The sequence below is a fragment of the Lotus japonicus genome, chromosome 2 (assembly GCF_012489685.1).
Source record: "Lotus japonicus ecotype B-129 chromosome 2, LjGifu_v1.2".
Classification (NCBI taxonomy): Eukaryota; Viridiplantae; Streptophyta; class Magnoliopsida; order Fabales; family Fabaceae; genus Lotus; species Lotus japonicus.
Window position 1 is genome coordinate 42,300,908 of NC_080042.1, and position 20,273 is coordinate 42,321,180.

Consider the following 20,273-nt stretch of genomic DNA (forward strand, 5'->3'; position numbering starts at 1 on the left):
AATCTTGTTTTCGTTTGAAAGATTTTCATTTTCTTTGCTGAGACTACTAAACCATTTTCTTTGATAACTTCAATGAATTTATTTAAGTGTTGGATGTGTTGACTAATATTTTTTGAAAATATTAAGGCATCATCTAGATAAACTATTGCAAACTCCATAAAGGGGTTAAAGATTTCATTCATGATATTTTGGAATTCACTGGGAGCATTTTTGAGACCTTGAGGCATTACGTTCCACTCATAATGGCCAAAAGGAACTACAAATGCAGTTTTGTATCTATCTTCTTCTGCCACTGAAATTTGATAATATCCTGATTTCATATCAAATTTTGAGAATATAGTAGAGTTATGTAATCTTTTGATTAAATCACTCTTATTAGGTATTGGGTACCTGATCCATCTTAATACCTTGTTAAGAGGTTTATAATTGATGACTAGCCTTGGAGCACCACGTTCTAGTTCAGAAGCGTTGAGCACATAAAACCCTAAACAACTCCATGGTGATTTTGAGGGTCTAACAAGACCTTTGTCTAAATATTCTTGAATCTCTTTTTTACAATATTCTAGATATTGTTGATTCATTTGAATAGGACGTGCTTTTGTAGGTATGTTTTTCTCGTTAAATCCTTCTTCATATGGTAAAGTAATGGTGTGAGTCTTGCGATGATGGAAAGCCATAGGATTTATTTCACAAATTTCCCTTTCTATTTTATCTTGAAATTTTGTGATTATTTTTTGAAGATTTGGAGTCTGAATCTGTTCTTCAATTCTTTTATATTGAATTTCCTTATTCAACATCTTGATATGTTTTCTCTTTTGTTGAATTAGAGTATCTCTTTTTCGCTGAATTAGATTAACTCTTGAAATTGACGCATCTTGTAGAAGATTTAGTTCTTTTAACCATGGGGGCTGTAAGAATTCAAAGAAAACTTCTTGTCCTAGAGCTTCTGTAATTAATCCTTTTCTTGAAGCGCCAAATGGGTATAATAAGCTTATGAACGGTGTTCCTAATATTACCTTGTTTGATATATTTTTTGCTAGAACAAATGAGGTAGTGTAGCAGATTTTGTTTTTACAAATTTTTGCTTGTGATAATTTATATCGTATATTAAGTTTTGATCCTGTGGCACTACTAACTCCTTCGGTAGTTTTTTCGTAGTATTGGGTAGGAATCAATCCTTCTTGAATGCAATTTACATCAGCTCTGCTATCTATTAGAGCCACAACATCAAATCTTTCTTCATGAATTACTAAAGTTATTTCACAATGCCACTTGTGTATGGTAATTATATTTAGCATGTTAATATATGTTTGTTGATTACTATCTGAATTGTCTAGGTCTTCACCCCTAGAAGAACTAGCTTTGTAATTCTGGGTTTTTAGGATCTCTTTACCCTCTAATTCCATTAACCTATACTCTAAATTAATGTCATTTTGTTTAAGAGTGGTTATCTCTTCTTTAATCATTTTGATCTCACCTTGAAGATCTTTTATTGAGACAGTCTTACTTGGGTTTTTAAACCTTTTAAGGATCTCATTCATACTTATTGGGTCTACCTCTTCAATTTTAAATTTTTCAGTTTTTTCGGCCAAAACATTTAATTGGCTTATAAATTCATCCCTAAGAGGCGAATCTTCCATTTTGTCAATTATGGAAATTAGACTGAGAGTTTGATCTTTAGAGAGCATGTTGACTTGCCTGAGACAACTTGAACAGCCACAAGGACTTGTTCCATCTTGACCTATACACTCTTCTTCTTCATTTTCAGAAAAATTAGAGTCTGTTTCATTAGAGTATTCAATTTGATTGACCTCGTCGTCTTCTTCATATTCTGAAGTAGACAAGTCTTCAGGTTCTTCGGTATTTATTAAAACACTTAATAAACTTTGCTTGATATTTTCTTCAAGTTTAAGATTATTAATCTTTTGTTGAGTTGTGCATTTATTAGCATAATGACCTGGTCTTCCACACTTCCAACAAACATTTTTCTTATTATTGTTAGAACTTTTAGTCGGCTTCTTATTAAAGCCTTTGTTTGTTTGTTCTGGTTTTTGAAAATTAGATCTTTTCCTAAAAGGTCTCTTGTTGGTTGAGGAGTCTCTCTGAGCTGTTTTTCTTTTGATAGTTCTTTTGTGTTGTGTGGTAGGAGCTCTAATGGGTTCTACTCCATATTGTTGGCAGAAGTTCCCTACTTCTCGCCTGCTTATTGAAACTTCTTTTTGCATTTTATTTTGGAGTTTGAAGTCGGTACAAACTTGCAAACCCGTATGAATTATTGCATTATGAATTTGTCCAAAAGTTAATAAGTTAAAATCAGGGGAACTTTCACTGAAAGTTTGGATGGTTTGGTAGACTTTTTCCTGCATTAATCTGGGAAGCCCAGCTATGAAGCGCTCTTTCCAGAATGCACTGGACCCATCTTCTCTTAAAACAACTTTTGAAAGGAACATGTCTTTATACCAACGGTAATCAGACATGGTTGGACAGTAGAGATTGGCGAGCTGGTTTTTAGCTCTTTCTCTGAACATATTGGGATCTCCTACAAAGTGTAATATTATTGTGTAAACTAATGTAGAAACGACATCTTCCTCACCATTTTCTTTTGTCTTGGTTAGGATTATCATTTTATCTTGTTCATTTATTAAGTTATCCCACCAACCTTTTAACTGACCAGTGAAGCCTTGAGTAATGACCAAGGCAGCTGCTCGATCAGAATTGTTTTTTGACTTATAAGCCATAGCAGCCATAACCATTTGATTTGTTAAATCAAGAATAGCTTGTTCACTCATGCCATCTAGATTCCATTCATTAATTCCAGATCCTGAAAAATGATTTTGAACAAGTTCTCCTCGTTCTTCAAATTGGACATCTAGATAGGTTGGTCTATTGTAATAATTCCTAAGCTTGGGATAATGTGGTTGGTTTCCTTTTATTTTATTAATGGATAAATCTTCTTTTTCAAGATGATTTACTATTGGATCCCTTATAGTAAGTTTTTGCAGTTTAATTTTGATATCTTCTAAGTCTTGTGTTTTAGAAATCTTGATAGAACTTAGATCTTCTTTTGTATAGCTAAGGACCTTCAGAATAGGGCTTTGTAAACTTTTTCCTGTCATGGAAAGAATATGATTTTTAGGAATACTTTTTTCTTCCTTTGATTCTATCCTTGTTAACTGTTTTGTCATGGTAGTTAACATAAGGTTTGAATAATTCATTTGCTGATGAATTTTACCAATGTCTTCTTTATCAACTATTCCTTCTTTATTTATCTTTTTGTACGGAGAGGCTTTGACTTCTTGATCTCCTACTTGGATTTTTACTCCATCTTGGGGTGGATATTCTGTGGTTACTACCTTATCTTGAATAGTTTTCCAGTTTGAACTTATTTTTCCTAGAGGATTAACTTCTTTTGAGAAAGCATAATCTATATTAGTTTTGATACAGAATGATTCAAACCAGTCAAAGAAATAATAGTTAAGTTTTTGATCTTCCATAGACTGGTAATATAGAGTCCTATAGTTTTCTGTTTCTTCTTTAGGGAAGGTTGCAAAATACCAATCCCTTTTTGGCTTATTGTAATCCGCTAAAAAATCTTCTTTAATCCACTTCTTGTCAATTTGGAAAGGGTATTCTCTTGTTAATGTGTTTAAAACTTGAGAAGCGGTTGGAGAATATTTAGGAGAACCTGTATTTGTCTGGTAAACAGGTTGAGAGAGGTTTGGATAACTATTATCTAACCCTTTGAGTCTTATTGTTGATTCTGTTAGAGATACAGAAGTTCTGGGGATGTCTACTTTATATAATTGTTTAGGAGTTCTAACCACAAATGAATTTGATCTATTCATCCTTAGAGTTAGATTTGTCCCTTCTTGAATTAGTTCTCGTACTTGTGTATTATGAACTTTTTGTTGAGGTAAAGAGTTCTTGAATACCCATTCTTCAGGAACCTTACTCATAATTTCATCATGAGTAAGCTTCTTTGGAACTTGTACTGAAGATCTCTTTAGATTTGCTTCTAACATGATAGTTTCTTGTTTTGGTGATGATCTTAAGGCTTTAAAATTATAATTAATTTTTGAAACTTTATAATAAACTCTATATATTATTGAAAAGGGATCACTTTCTTCTTCAAATATGTCATCATTTGCCAACAAATCTAGTTGCAAAGCATTTTTAGTCCAACTATTTTGTAGATTCATGGCATAGTTTTGATAACAATTAAAGAAAACAGGACCATCATGAAGGTTTGATTCTAAAACGGCAATTAAAGAATCTTTTGATTTTAACAATCTCATGTCTCTCAACATGACAATTATTGGGGAATTAATTCCTAGTCGGAAATTGGGTTTTGCAGCTACTTGCACTAATATATATATATATATATATATATATATATATATATATATAATTGTGTTTTCAAATCATATTTTCACTTTTAATTTATCAGACCATTACTTATACATACTCTTAAATTTTTTAAAAATACTTAAGTAATATGAAAAATCATTTTTATATTAGTTTTCATTTGAAAAATACGTAGTTTTTTGTAATTACAACATAATACCTTTGTATATTTTCATTTTAGCCAACTGCATAATAAGAAACCATTGGACCGTCGTGTCCTTCGGCAACATACTGTAAAAATTGTTGAGCGAAATCTTCCCATAGTGTATACCGCAAGATTTCACTTCCACTGGAATTTAATCGCTAGAGTAAATAGGTAGTTATTAAATTTGAAAAATAAAAAAAGTTTAAATTAAATTACTTACTCTAAGGGCATGCAAATCAACAATAATATAGTTGACTATAGTATCTCTATATTATTTTTACATTTTTTAAAATAATAAAAGCATTTACTAAAATTGAATATCTACTCATTAATCTATGAGATCATGACTTTTTTAATTTATTTTTCCAAAAAGTTTTTTTTTGAAATTACCAAAAAAAAATGTAAACGTAACCCCATTAATTTTTTTATGTATAGGTTGAATATTGATTTCATTTTTTTTCTAAAGAAACGTGTTTTTAAAATTTAAAACTGATTTGAATATAATGATAAATAATTTAAACGTGATTTAGGAGGAAAAAACTTCCAATTTTAAATGCATATAAATAAATACAAAAGCATAATTTAATCAATAATTTAATAAGTTTAACGTCATAAGTTTCTTTCAACAAAAAAAACGTCATAAATTATGTCTGAAAGTTGGCCTTAATTACTAATATTTAATACTAAATTTAAATTTTAAATTTAAAACTCAAATCTCTATTGTACTTTTACAATTTTCAAAATAATAAAAGTATTAACTAAAATTGAATACCTACTCATTAATTTATGAGATCATGACTTTTTTTAATTTATTTAAAAAAAAATAAACGTAACCCACTAATTTGTTTCTTTCTCGATTGAATATGATTTCAATTTTACTAAAAAAATGTGTTTTAAACATTTGAAACTGATTTGAATATGATGGAAAACAATTTAAACATGATTTAGGGAAAACAATTCAATTTTAAATGCATGTTAAATAAATGCAAAAGCATAATTGAATTAATAATTTATTCAGGTCAATGTCATGAGTTTCTTTAAACAAAAAAAAAACATCATAATTCTTACTGAAAGTTTACATTAATTACTAATATTTAATGCCAAATTTAAATTTTAAATTTCAAAATCAAATCTCTATATTATTTTGACATTTTTAAAAATAATAAAAATGTTGACTAAAATTGAATATCTACTCCTTAATCTATGGGATCATGACTTTTTTTAATTCATATTTTAAAAAAGTAAACGTAACCCGATTAATTTTTTTATGTCTGGATTTAACATGATGACAACATAGAAACTCATATATTCCAAACTGATATCATAATCAATAATGCTCAATGCAACTGAAGTAATAACAATCTAAAGAGAATAAAAATCATAAGAAATTTTCACATCGAACCTGAATCAAAAACTCCCTACTCAAGCACAACAGTCCATGAACATTACTTTTTTATCCAATCAAATTTGAAGCTTAATGAAAGTAACATACTCATTGATAAAATAAAGGGGCACCTTGAATGTCGAAAATGTTAATGTGAACATTCTCCTTGACCATGACTTCTTGAACTGCAGAACATAATCCAAATGTTTTCAAGTCAGAAAAATACAGCAAGAAAAAATAAAAATGTAATGGTCGTGATAACCATCAAAACAAAAAAATTTACAGCAAAATCTATGAGAAAGTAATGGGGGAAAACCTCACATGTTGTTTTCACACTTGAAGAATCTTCCATATAAACTCGCAGCTCCAATTACAATCTGCAATAAGAGTATCATGAGTCACAGATAAATGTAAAGCAAAACAGTACAATGCTATCATCATTATACATTGAACTTAAATTCAATTCATAAAAAAGATAGATAAGTGTGAACAGATTGCAGTTTAGAGTTCTAAAGTTCATGTAGGTTAAAAGATTGCAATATTTATAAATTAAAATAAAAGATGTATCAAACTGAATAGCATTTCTCAGTCGAGGGAAGCACAACAATATTCCATCATATCTGGAATGATGGAGGAGAGGTGCAACTTAAGGGAGTATATTTAGTTGAGTTGGAATTAGGGTTAATGATGAGAAAAGATGAAAAGAATATTCCATTCAAATTTAATTTTTTTTTACATTTGAAAATGCTTTAATTCAACAGCCTTAATTAGAATCAATGTTAATTTGACTTTTTCATTCAAATTTGATTCGGATATTTTTTTTATTCCAATTTCTAAACCGAATTTATTTGAATTTTTCAAAATAAATCTAAAGGCCCGTTTTTTTCATCAATGCCATATTTTTACATAGAATGCCCGTTTTACATAAATATCAAGGCCCGTTTTTTTTTTCCCATTCAAACATGCTCAAATTCGACATCATTAAATAGAATCAATGCTAATTTGACCTTTTCATTCAAATTTGAATTTTTATTTTAGAGAATTAAAAAATATTTAATCAAATAAATAAAATCAAATCCCTCGCAATTAAAATCGGTATAAATAAAAGTCAAGCATTAAATATAATCAATTTTAATTTAATTTTTTCATTCAAATTTGAATTTTTATTATTTCAAAATTCATCCACAATTTCCGTTTTATTATTTCAACTCTTAATGGCAGAATCAGTGTAACACAATTGTAAGTTTTTATTCAAAATATTCATCCACAAATGAATATTCATTTACGAATCAATTTATGTATTTTCATTTTTAATGAATAAAATCAAATAAATAAAATCAATAACTCATAATTAATGTCCATATTAAATTTTGTCTGAATAGAAAATAAAAAGAATAAAACGGAAATTGAATATAGCCCATAAATTATTAACACCAGCTTACATGTGATTTTGTTTTCTGAATTTAAAAAAGTCAAATTATAATTTTTAATGCTTGTTAATTCAGATTTTGAGTGACAATAAACCTTGCCAAGAGTGGAATGATCTCGAAGTTAAAGCAATCATGACCGTTTTAAATTGCAATAACTAATAGTCATGAATTCCTAAAGTCAAGCATATATATTCGAATCAAGGTGAGTCAATTTATTATTGCAATCATGGCTACTAAAAGTCACCGTATTAATATTGCAATAACTTCCAATCAAAATTATTGCATTAAAACCGATTTCGAATGGGCCTCATTACCACATGCTATTAAAAATGGGCTTCGAAAATTCTGGTCCAAATTAATAAGAGGGAGACACTTGTCATGAAATGAGGGGGGTGGGTGAGAGACAATCTTGGAACGCCACCTCAGCCTTTGTTCTGGATAATGATTCTCTTTTATAAAATATATAGATGCGAAGTAAAAAAAATGGTAATCGTTATTCCACCCCCGTCATCTAATTTCACCCCTCTTAGAATGGTGAAAAGACATAAATACCCCTTTGTAAAAAACTTTGTCTTTCCATCCCCTTCCTCCCACCAGCCCCTTTCTTCCTCGTACCTTCTCTCATGTTTCTTCTTTCTTCTTCCTTCACCAACACCTCCCTTTATCCTTAATTTCTCTCTCCAAACTCATCCTCCTCCTCATCCTCCATTTCCTCCGCCTCCTTGATTCGGTCGCCGCCGCCATCCGCCTATTGGTCTGTCGTCGCCGTCGCCGCCACCATCACCTTCGTCGATGTCGCCTCTTGTCAAGGTACTGCTCGTGTTCGTTTCTGCTATCGTTTGCACTTTAAAGTGTGTGTACTACGCACTTTAAAATGCATTTAGTTTAAATCTTAAATTTAGTTTGAAGTGCGTTAACTACGCACTTTAAAGTGCGCAAGATACGCACTTTAAAATGCGAAACATATAAGAATGCAGAAAAATTTTGAAAAATTGTATGGTTGTTTTTACCTTTTTCTTTTGCCAATGTAAAAGGTATTACCATGAGTCCAGTTAAGTTTTATGAAGTTGACAAGACGAAAGATAAGTCATTATCTGGGAAGTTAGTAAACACAGAAGATGTGCAAGACGAACCACTTTATGTGGACTATACACAGCCATTCACCACAGATAAGGTAACTTACTGTTTATGCCTATGACAAAAACAAATTTAATCATAAGTGACCTTATAATGGCCAGTTGTATGTGCTTGTAGGTGTTTGCTTCTCGAGATGAAGTATTGGAATGGGCCCGTAATCTTGGGAAGCAATTGAGCTTTGTTATTGTTACTACGATGTCTGATAATTGTGGTGTTAACAGAGAGATCTTTATGATATTAGGCTGTGAGCGGGGCGGCAAATATATTCCGTAAAAGAAAGTCTTAAAGCGTCAAGGCACCGGTAATTAGAAGTGTAATTGTCCTTTTAGGCTTCGAGCGAGAACAACCAAGGAAGAGTTGGGGGGGGGGGGTGAGTGTGATGAATGGATACCACAATCATGAGAGATCGGAGACCTTGCTTTGTCATCCATATGTCGGTCGCCTTTCTAGGGAAGAAAAGGCCATCCTTCGAAAAATGGTTGACAATAATGTTAAGTGAAGGAACATGTTGCTCGCACGGAAGAATGTCAATCCTGGTAATGTGTTGTAATTTGATATGTTAAACAATCATGAGAGATCGGAGACCTTGCTTGGTCATCCATGTTGGGGGGGGGGGGGGGTGAGTGTGATGAATGGATACCACAATCATGAGAGATCGGAGACCTTGCTTGGTCATCCATATGTCGGTCGCCTTTCTAGGGAAGAAAAGGCCATCCTTCGAAAAATGGTTGACAATAATGTTAAGTGAAGGAACATGTTGCTCGCACGGAAGAATGTCAATCCTGGTAATGTGTTGTAATATGATATGTTAAACAATCATGATTTTAAACAATATAGCTATTTTTGTTTTAACTTTAACTTTTTCTGCCTATGTTTTTGTTTCTGTTTCTAATGATGCTTCTGTTTCTACTGCATCTATTTCTGTTTCTATTTTTGTTTAGGTTTTTTCGCACTTTAAAGCGCGTAGCTAACCTTGAAAGAGCGTAGTTAACACACTTTAAAGGGCATAGTTAACGCACTTTAAAGAGCGTAGTTAACGCACATTTTAGTGCGTAGTGAACACAATTTAAAGTGTGAGCGAATTTATCTTCATGGATGATTTCGGATTTTACGTGTTCAAAGGAGGTGGAACTAGATGTTAGGGTGTGGGAATAACAATTACTAAAAAAAGTCACGACAATGTAATTTCTAAGGTAAAAATGTAAAATTTTAAGTGTTTGATAAAATGAGCTTATTTCAGTAGTTTAAAGTTTTTTTAATAAGAGCTTATAAGAGCATCTCCAATGATAGTTCTTATTTCTTAGTTCTTAACACTATTCATGTGGGCCCGTATTGCCACATGCGCTTAAGCAACTCTCAAGCAATTTTGCTACAACCATGAGTTCTTAGTTCTTAGTTCTTACCACTATTCATTTGGTCCCACCAACCACATTATTTATACTTTTTATTTTCATAAAGTAAAAAACAAAACTCATAAAGTAATAAAGTAATTTGAATGAGAGAGAAATAATTAATATTTTAAGCTAAGAACTCAAAAAGTAAAACTCCTTATATAAGATCTGAGTTCTTATTTTTAAGAACTAAGAGCTCCATGTCGGCACCTTCAATGGTAAAGTTCTTAATTCTTAACTCAAAAATAAGAACTAAGAACCTTGCATTGGAGATGCTCTAACTTAAACTTTAAAGTTTATAAAATTGATTCTCATTTATCTTGACAAAATTCCACCATTACCCTTTTATATTTATAATAACACTAAACCCTAATTATTTTTTCCTTTGCAATTATTATCATTCAATTTTTAATGTAAAACTAAAAAATATTTTGTTTATTTAGACAAATATAAGGTTACTTTATTAATTTAAAATAAAAATTCATTTTTTATTCTATTTAATTGAATAAAAATATGAAAACAAAAATAATTAATGTTTTACTTTTTAGATGATAAGTAAATTGAACTATATTAAAATATTTAAAGTGGTAATCATTTTAATATTAATATTATAAGGTATTGATGAGTAGATAAGATAATAGTAAATATAAAAAGAAGTATACAAGTTTGTCATTTTATGTCATTTCACAAGAATAAGTTAGTCTTATTATCACTTTTTTTAAAGAGATAACTTTTCAACTTTCAAGTAGCTTATAAGCTTTCAACTTTTAACTAATTTATCAGTTAGGCGTGTCAAACATAGCCTAATATCCGTTGATTGAGTATCTATTTAAAGAATTAATTAATATTTATTTTATTTTTTATATGAAAGATCATACGACGTAGCTTCAAGAGATATAAGACTGTATAGTAGAGGATAGATTTGTGAGAGTTTTTATAGCCAACAAATTAAAAGAGAGAAATAATATACCAAAGGTGTTGGTCTAATAGTATGGAAAGCTAGATCCAGTAAAAATTCATATAAGTTCGAACTCTGAAGAAATCATTTGTTGAAAATCCCGTCAAAGACAGGGATAAAAAGTAGATTTTTTTTCTAGAAAACAAAAGAATGCATTAATCAAAAGTTGAGAACAAAGCTAGAAGACAGACAAAAATAGGTGATTAGTAGAGCAAACAGCTAGCCACCTATCAGTAGAAAACAGTCCCAAGCCACCTATCAGTAGAAAACAGTCCCCAAAGAACCCAAGAAAGAAAACCCAAAAGGCCAGCCTATCCGGAATATTAAAAGGAACTCAAACACAACGAAAACCAAACCAAGAGCTAGAAGAGCACAACTAACCAGAAAAACCAAAAAGACAGAGAACAGCCAGCCAAAAGCAAACTCAAAGGAGAAAACACCCAGCATCAGTTGCCCTCTAAAAAAACCTATGAAGAAGGGAAGCAGAGCTCAGCAATTATCTTAATTCCTGAGCAGCAATTTTAGCTGCAAAGCCTTGAACCACTGCTTCCTCATAACCGCCATAGATTACCTCCAGTGAAGCAGTGGTTCAAGGCAGAGTGCAATTTTTTCCTCTTAAACCAGACAATCTCATCACAGCTATTTGCCTAGTTGCAGGTCCATGAACTTCCATATACTAGCAACATGCAGACCTCAATGTAATACTGCTCCAAAATTAGGAACAGCAATAGAGGAAATCGATAAATTTATGTTATACCATGCTCTTCACAAAATCTTACATCTGTATTATCTAGTATCATAATGCCAGATCACAGAACTAGAATTTTGTTCAAAAGGAAAGAATTCACGCAACAAAGATTATACAACAAGTTGATGAAAAGCTGGGGAACAAAATTGATGTCTACAGCAAGCAATTATAGATACAAATGGTTGCTCGGGCAAGGGATTATGTATAAATGTCAACTAGACTGAAAATTCTTGGCTCCTTTTCTTTAAGCTGAATGATAGTTGTTTTAATAATCATCTACTTGACAACTCAAAGATGGGTTTGTCAAATCCTAGAAAATGCTAATTTACATAATAGCACAGGAACAGGCTCTGAAACTCCTACTATCAAAGTCATCAATTGATCCATCTGCTTCACTGCAGTTGAATGACAAATTCACATCTCAAAGAATCAATTACAAGTAGGTGAAAACAAGAAAAAGAAAGACATAGAATTAGGACAAGAAAAAAAGGGTAAAAACTTCAATTAAATCCGGCTCAATTTATGAGTCTAATAATTAGTTTCACAACAGAATAAATAAAATTAGTAGTTGTGAACATAGCCGGTAGAGGATGGGAAATTGAAAACCACACTAACTATAGTTGCGCCTAATTTGTCATGTCAAAATAGATATAAATACTTCTAGTGGATGAAAAAGAGATATAATCCCATGACACATGACACATAAAATAAAGTAGATGAGAAGAGAAAAATTATTGGACTATCAACCATCCGATTGTACAATCCAGTGAATAAACCTATCCCCAATACAGCCAATTTAAGTATTTTCCCACAAAGTGGATGGACTATATGAATCAGAAAACGTCATAATGTCATATCATGAATTATGTCTAGTGATGATTTGGTTTACAATTTTCCATGGTCTCACCTAGCTCAAATTATTGGACTATCAACCATCTGGTCCACCCTCCTTAACATTTCTTCTACGATTGTTCTCCAAACATGCCCAAAAAAACTAAAATGAGACTATTGTTTCTACAGCGGGTGCTAACCCAACATTCATGAAGTTCTTATCCATCATGAAGTTCTTATCCTCAGATTATTAACACTGAACACTCATCCATCATGAAGTTCTTATCCTGAGACACTAAACTTACTTCCTTATCGGCTCTTTACACCCAACATTCAGTTCCATACAACACTGGCGGTCTTACAATCCGAAAATATTTTTCCTTAAACACGAGTGGTACTTTTCTATCATGAATTATCCTAGGAGCATTCCTCCCAAGGTATTGTGGTTAACATCTCCTTCTATCTCCTCATCATTTTGATAATGGTCCAAGATATTTAAAATTTGTGGTATGCTATATTATCCAATTTTCATCTTAGAATTCTGGAAGATGCCATAACCCATACCTATATCCTACTGGTATCAATACCTTACTTCATATCTGAGAAACATAGATCGTTTGTAAATAAAAATACAAGTCATTCAGATCAGTTAAAATAAAGAGAACATTAAAAGAGAAGGTTGTCCAAGCATATCTAATTTATTATCAATTACACAAGATAAACCACCAGGAGTTCCTAATGACTAAAGCTTACACACAAGACACCACACCATTTAATTTCATTTTCACAATTGACTAGAGAGAAATAAAACCGATAAGAAGCATTAAATATTCAAATACCTGGGCTCAAATTCTCTTATTTCAACAAGCTCACTACCACAAGCATCTGTCCAGTGCACTTTTCTTCTCTCTTTTTGACCAGGAGCATCCCTCCCCTTTCCACCTGATGCCCCATGTTCATTACGAGTCTGTACAGGAGCAAGTTTATTGCTGTGTTGCCTTTTTAAGCTACTTTTAAGTGCAACCTTTTTATTATCACCATTTACATGAGTAGAAGGCTTTTTGCATTCGTTGGAAACTGGAGGCCCTGGTGAGACATCATGATGTTGGGCAGGGCCCACTTTAAGATGAGATTGAGTGTCAAGCCCTGCAGAGGCGCGACCAAAGCAAACAAAGGAAGTGCACCTGCGGGAGAGGTGCTTCTTTGTAGAAGCCAGTTGGAGCTCGTAGTAGTCGGATTCTTGGACTACCAACTGGTACTAATTCCACGGCAATACTCCTCTGACCCAAGAGGAGAAGGCTCAAGCCCTTACTATACCCTGAAGCTGAAGAAGAGAAGAATCCTCCTCCTACTGCCAATAACATTAGTTCTGCTCATCAGGGCATCACAAAACAATTCCTATTTTGGTTTTACACCAAAAATTAATATTATTAGCATAAGCATGACGTTCAGTAGACTAAAAAATTAATCTAGTTAACTTCTATAACATCGTTTAAAAATAATTTCCATTCCTTAAAAGACAGAATATGCTCAGTTTAACAAATTCAATGTTTGCATGAAAACAAGGACACATCACGGTGAAGATGCATATTTGGAAGACATTAAGACAGACAAACACAGTACCAAAACCACTCTACACTTCCCCATGTTTCTTGATGCTCCAATAATGTGTTGAAACTGTTGTGCAAGCGCAAAAGTAGCAAAACAGGCCAAAAGGAATCAAGCTTCTTTGTATTTTTGCGAAAAATATCAGAACTGTTTGAAATCACTATTCAGAACAAGCTCTAGATAAAAACAAAATTAACTCACTTAATCACCATAATTAACCACTTTAATGTAAAATGTCAAATACATAATTTTTTTTTTTCGGTACATCAGAAAGATAAATTGCACACGCTAGGAATCTATCCCTGGACCACCCCCTACCCAGCCCACAGCTCCTTTCACTTGAACTATCATACGGGGACACGTCAAATACATATTCTAACATGCCCAATGCAAATTGATATCTCAAAAAATTCTTATTAATTACAAAATTAAAATAACAACAAATGCAATATACAAATTCTGGGTATAGAGATTGCAAAATAAAATCTCTGCTTCAAACCAAAAAAATAAAATTGAAAATACAATTCTCATACATGCACAAACAGTCCCAATTTCACAACAATAAATCATCAGTCAAAGTCTTTAAGAACTTAGAGAAATTAATTTGAAACGGTGTTTTGGTTACTTCACTGAGTTCTTCCGCACTCAGTGAACCAAAGTCCTAACAAACGTGAAAACTATATAAAAGCGAGATTCAACAGTGTCATCGGTTTCCTTCACATTCTCGGGAAACAAACGGAAAACAGAAATTCATGAATACAAAGACGAAGAAAATTCTCAATACCAGAATATTATCGGCGAGTCAGAAGCGACGGAGAGTAACGGCGGCGCGTTGAAACGGCGGCTGGAACATTACGATGGCCACGTCGGCAAAAGAAAAGCTCTGCGGGAAATTGAAGGAGTGAAGTGAAAGAGGAACAAAAATAAAATAAGAGAGGAAAAATTGGTTTTACTCCTTTTTAATTTGTTTTATTCAGGTTGGAATTATTTTAAAGGAGGGACAGGGATAGTGACGTAAAAAAGCGCGTGATGGCTGTGGGACCTCGTCTTTCAATGTGGGCGTGGATACGAATTAAATCCTTAGTCCTTACTTTATTTTTGAACGCACTTTGAGGAAAATAGTATAGTATTCTCTCTACTTCGTTTTAGTGCAAAACCACTTATACATGTAGGTTTCTATAATCGATTTTTTTTTTGTAAGATACAGCTTGAAAAAGGAAAAACAAGATTACAACGCCAACGCCTTATAAATAAAGTGTTGCGGTAATCATCCGCCAACAGAGGGATGGCGGCCTGCGGAGGATCCTCAAGGAGCTTGAACTGACAAGAGTCACAAGCTCCCTCCTTAGCTAAGAGATCAGCAACGACATTGCCCTCCCGAAGAATATGATGAAACTTCAACTCCCAATCAGCATTGATAAGGTCTCTAATCATCCTAACAACAGCCGCATGCACATGAAACCGGCCACAACCATTATGCACAAGAGACATCACATGTTTATTGTCATAGAAAATAGAAACTTTCCTTGCTCCCCTGGCCCAGCAAAGACGCAAGCCGTAGAAGATAGCCAGAAGCTCCGCCTTAAGAATTTCAGAGACACTCACGTGAGCTGAAAACCCATAACACCATTTACCAACACCATCCCGCACCACACCACAAGCACCCCCTCTCCCTGGGTTTCCCAGCAAGGAGCCATTGACATTGAGCGCAAGCCAACCATCGGGAGGAGGTAGCCACACAACGCACCGCAGCACTGCAGCACCAGAAGGAAACTTACGAAGCACCAAAAGCACCGCCGCTGCATTCTACCACACGAGCTGCCAAGGAGCCTTCTCGTGGCTTAATGTAAGACCCAGGTAGATTAAGCGTTTAATTACTAGTTATCTATCGGCCTAAAGGCGATAAGCGCTATTAAGTTTAAGTTGATGTGTTTATTATGCCTTGTATATTTATATAATTCTATTAGGATTATTATTTTCTTACTTGAAAGAAAAGAAAAGAAAATTAAAAAGAAAAATAGAAAAGATAAGAAGAAAAAAAAAAAGAGTCACGTAAACCAAATCTGTTTTTGTGAGAAGAATAGAAAAGATATGTTAGAAGGAAGTTTCAGAACAGATATATATATATATAGTTTGTTAATACTTCTACACTTGATCACTTAAACTTGCTCATAGTAATCTTAAATTATACCATAGAGTCCCTAATAATTTTTAGGATAATGATTCATCTTCCTAATATTTTTTCTACAGCTCTATGAGTTAAATCCTACACTATCCAAATTAATTTGTACCAACTTTCACCTCCTTGAGTAATGTGGCAGACCCACATTTGCCAAGTATCCTACGTGCCTATCTCTCATTCTTCTAAGGATGAGTAATCACTTCATCGACTCTCTTTCTCATTCTTCTTTATCCTTGAATTTTTCCACGTTATGGTAACTTGCTGCATGATCTACACCTCCTACTTGATTGCATGCTTCAATTCCTCATCATATTCCAGCTCCTCCTTGATGCATGGTGTACGTGTCACTTGCTGCCTACCTTCCTTCACAATTAAGCTTTGAAATGGAGGCTATAAATATGGTGCTACGTGAATGGCAGTAACATTGCAACACACAAAGTTATATACTCAAATAATGCCCACAATAGCATTAGTTATTTGAGTTAGTGGTTTTTGGTGAAAATTTTTGAGTGTTTGCATTAAGTGTGAAGAGATTCTTGAATTTTGGGGAGCAGAAGCTAGGATCTTGAAGCTTAGCATTTTCGGAAGCAATTAATTTTCTAAGGTAAGGGCACTCGGTCTAGACTTGTCTGCATGTGATTGTGCTATATGATTCTTGTTTATATGATGTTTGTTGGTTAAAACTTGATGATGCTAGTATTGCTATATGATGTGTTGAACTTGAAATCATGTATTATGTTTTGGCATATGAATTGATAATTGTGATTTACGATAAGTTTGAGATGCGAGCGTTGACAAGAGATGCCTTTGCCAGTGGGCAATCAGATACTCAATAAGGAGTTATTTTTTTAAGATCGGACTGTGAGGAGACAGTTCTGATGTTGTGTTGACTAACCGCATGGCATTATGCATGTTTTGTTGTGGTTCGGAACCGGTTAGGTTGAACCATGATATGAAATTCTGTCAGGGCATAACGACATATCAGAAGAAGTGGCAAAATGAAAGCGACAGTGCATTATTAAGATTAACCCCAATTGTGGAGTCGTGCGAGGGATTCGACAACGGTGCGTTAGTGTAGACTAACCCCAATTGTGGAGTCGTATTTTGTCTTGCCTTCCTATAAGTCGTTGCTGGCGTTAAAATTAGCATATGCATGAGCATGTAGTCTAACTGGACTCTAGGTGGACTTGTTTATGTTTTTTGGTATATTGCTCTATATTTGTTTACCTATATAACATGAGCCTGAGATTGCAAATGATGTATTAGAATTGATGCCCTTATTATTGTGATGCTATGTCAATCTTGTTACATGTTATATGTGTTGTTTGGGAGTTGACCCTTGCTTATTTGACTGTGTGCTGCATGGGCGCCTAACGCCAGAGAATGATAGACCACGTCAAGAAAATACTATATGATTGAGGATGTGTTCAAGGGACAGGCGGATGTCAGGCATAGAACTATGTATGCGTCTTAGTTTTATTATGGTTTTGGGTTAATACTTGGGGGTGAGCCGAGTTTTCTTGTAGCATTCGAACCTAACCTAGAGACCTTCTTTTTGTTTTGGCTCAGGAGTGGTCAAGCATTAGTTTACCCTATGTCTTTCAAATTGAAGGAATCATTTGTAATCAAGATTTTATCAATAAAATGGAATTATCCAGTCCATTTACGCCTTCAGTTGTCAGTTTTTTTTTAATTCGGCAAAATTGACCCACGTTTTGGGAAAGGTTACTAAAGTGACCCTCGTGAAAATCTGGGTGTTACAAAAAACTACACTGCAACGACGCCTCCAAATGAACCACGCGTGAACCAGCATCGACGCAGTGGCATCCTGCGGAGCCGAGCCCAGCCAATCCTCAAAACTCGCAGCAGCAAAGAACCCAGGAGTTAGAGAGAGAGCCAAAAATCTAAAAATTTGATCCAATAAAAATTAAAATTTGATAAATGAAATCTAATTTATGAGCGGATTCCAAATTTGGAATACCAAATAAATTTATTAGATTTTGAGTTTGATTTTCAAAATCAAATAAGTCGGATAGTTTTTAGATATAATTTTATTTCGGCTTAAATAATCTGGAGGTTCCTGAAATTGTATGGCGTACGAAAATAAGTCCCTGAATTTGTTTTTTCCGATTCTAGATCCCTGGATTTTTTTTAATCTAAATAAGTTCAAACCCGTGTTATGTGCTTATGAGGCTCTATTTTTGCACAGTCATCAATTCCACATGACTTTTTTCTTTTTCTTTTATTACACATGTATTAATAAATAATAATTAAACAATTTAATCTTAAAATTAATCTCTAAATCTAATAATCCATAATCCTTAATCCCTAACAAATTAATCAAGAAGAAACCTAAACCTAAGATGAAAAGACACATATGTGGGAATTCTGAGGAGCTTCATTGTCCTGTAAGCAACTTTATCCAGAAAATTTTTGGGCACATGATGCTCGTCAGATCTATGGACAACTCTGAATGAACACCTCCTCTGCATCAAGATCCACAGATGGACAAATGCAAACCACCACGCTTCCGTCACTCTTCTTAGCCTCTGTTCGCGAACCCTCCTTCTCCTTCCTTCGCCTTCTCCTCCTCCGGCGCCGCCTGAGAAGACATCATCTTGTTTCAGGATCTGGGAGACTGGTAGGGGTTGGGGATTTGGATTTGGATCCAAGTCCGGAAGCGGGTACAGTATGGGTCTGGTGGTGGTGTGCGACGGTGACGGGTTTGGAGGTCTAGGAGGCTCTGGTGGTGGCTGCTTCAGCAGTGCTCCCCCAACCCACACCCATCTTGCAGATTTCAGGTTGGAGGGTGTCTTGCCCTTTACATATCAGGTTCTTGTCTTCCTCTTTTTCTCTGGTTTTCAGCTCATGTGTTGTAATGAGCAAAGAAAGGGATTTACTTTGGAAGGAAGGGAGAGAGGTTGATGAATGGAGAATGGAAGCGAGGAGAAATCAATATCAATCAATATATATTATAAAAAAAGAACTTCCATCAGGTCAATTTGATGACGTGTCGCTCCCAGATCAATTCTCAGGCCAATTTAATGAGGTGTCACTCCCAGATTAATTCTCAGGCCAATTTGATGAGGTGTCACTCACAGATTGATTCTCATTTGATATTAAAAATATTAAAAAAAAGCATATATGTACATTTTTAAAAAAAAAAGGAAAAACAAATCTGTGAAAAAAAATCATATTAAAAAAAATATTTTTTAAAGATTTTGTTTTGTTTTGTTTTTATTGTTCTTTGTTAGATTTTGGTAGTTTTTATCTATCTTTAATTAGTACCGAATTTTTATCGTATTTTTATTAAATTTTCCGATTTTTATTTAATTCAGGATTTTATGAGTTTTTATTGTGATTTGCTAGATTTTGGTAGTTTTTATCTATCTTTAATTTAGTCCCACAAATCTTGAAACAGATATTTTAGAGATAATTTTAAAACTGAATTTTTTTTTTCATAAAATTTTAAAAGATTTTCCTAATTATCTAAGATTTACCTAAATTAAATAAAAACCAAAAATTCAAGAAAAATAATATAAAATTTAATTAATACTCTAAAAACAAACTTTTTCTTCACCTAAAATTTATTTTCTTAACAAATAACAATAAAAGCAATAAAAATAAAAACAATTTTGATATATTGATTCAAAGCATAACAAATTAGAAAAAAAAAAGGAATAAGAATATAACTATTAGAAAAAAAACTTAAATAAGTATATACGTATTTTTTTTCTAAATTAAGTACATACGTATTTAATAAAAGAAAAACGAGAGAAAAAAAAATGAAAAGTATGATGTATGCCGACAAAATAATCTTATTTCATCTATGTATGACGCGAGATCAATACTAAAATAGAGTATAGGATATGATGTTATTAATAAGTTGTTTGTAAAATTCCTAGTCTCTCTTCAGATATCTAAATTCTAAACTAAACCATGCAAGGCAACATTGCCAAATTTGCCATATCCATCATATTCATATTCATATTCATATTCATATTCATATTCATATTCATATTCCTCTTCCTCTTCATTTTGTTTCTTTATTTCTT

General features: G+C 33.1%; 1 pseudogene; it reads right to left on the reverse strand.

The window, feature by feature from the left end:
* Positions 1-11,613: 11,613 nt before the first annotated feature.
* On the reverse strand, positions 11,614-13,825 carry LOC130738017 (uncharacterized; annotated as a pseudogene).
* Positions 13,826-20,273: the final 6,448 nt, after the last annotated feature.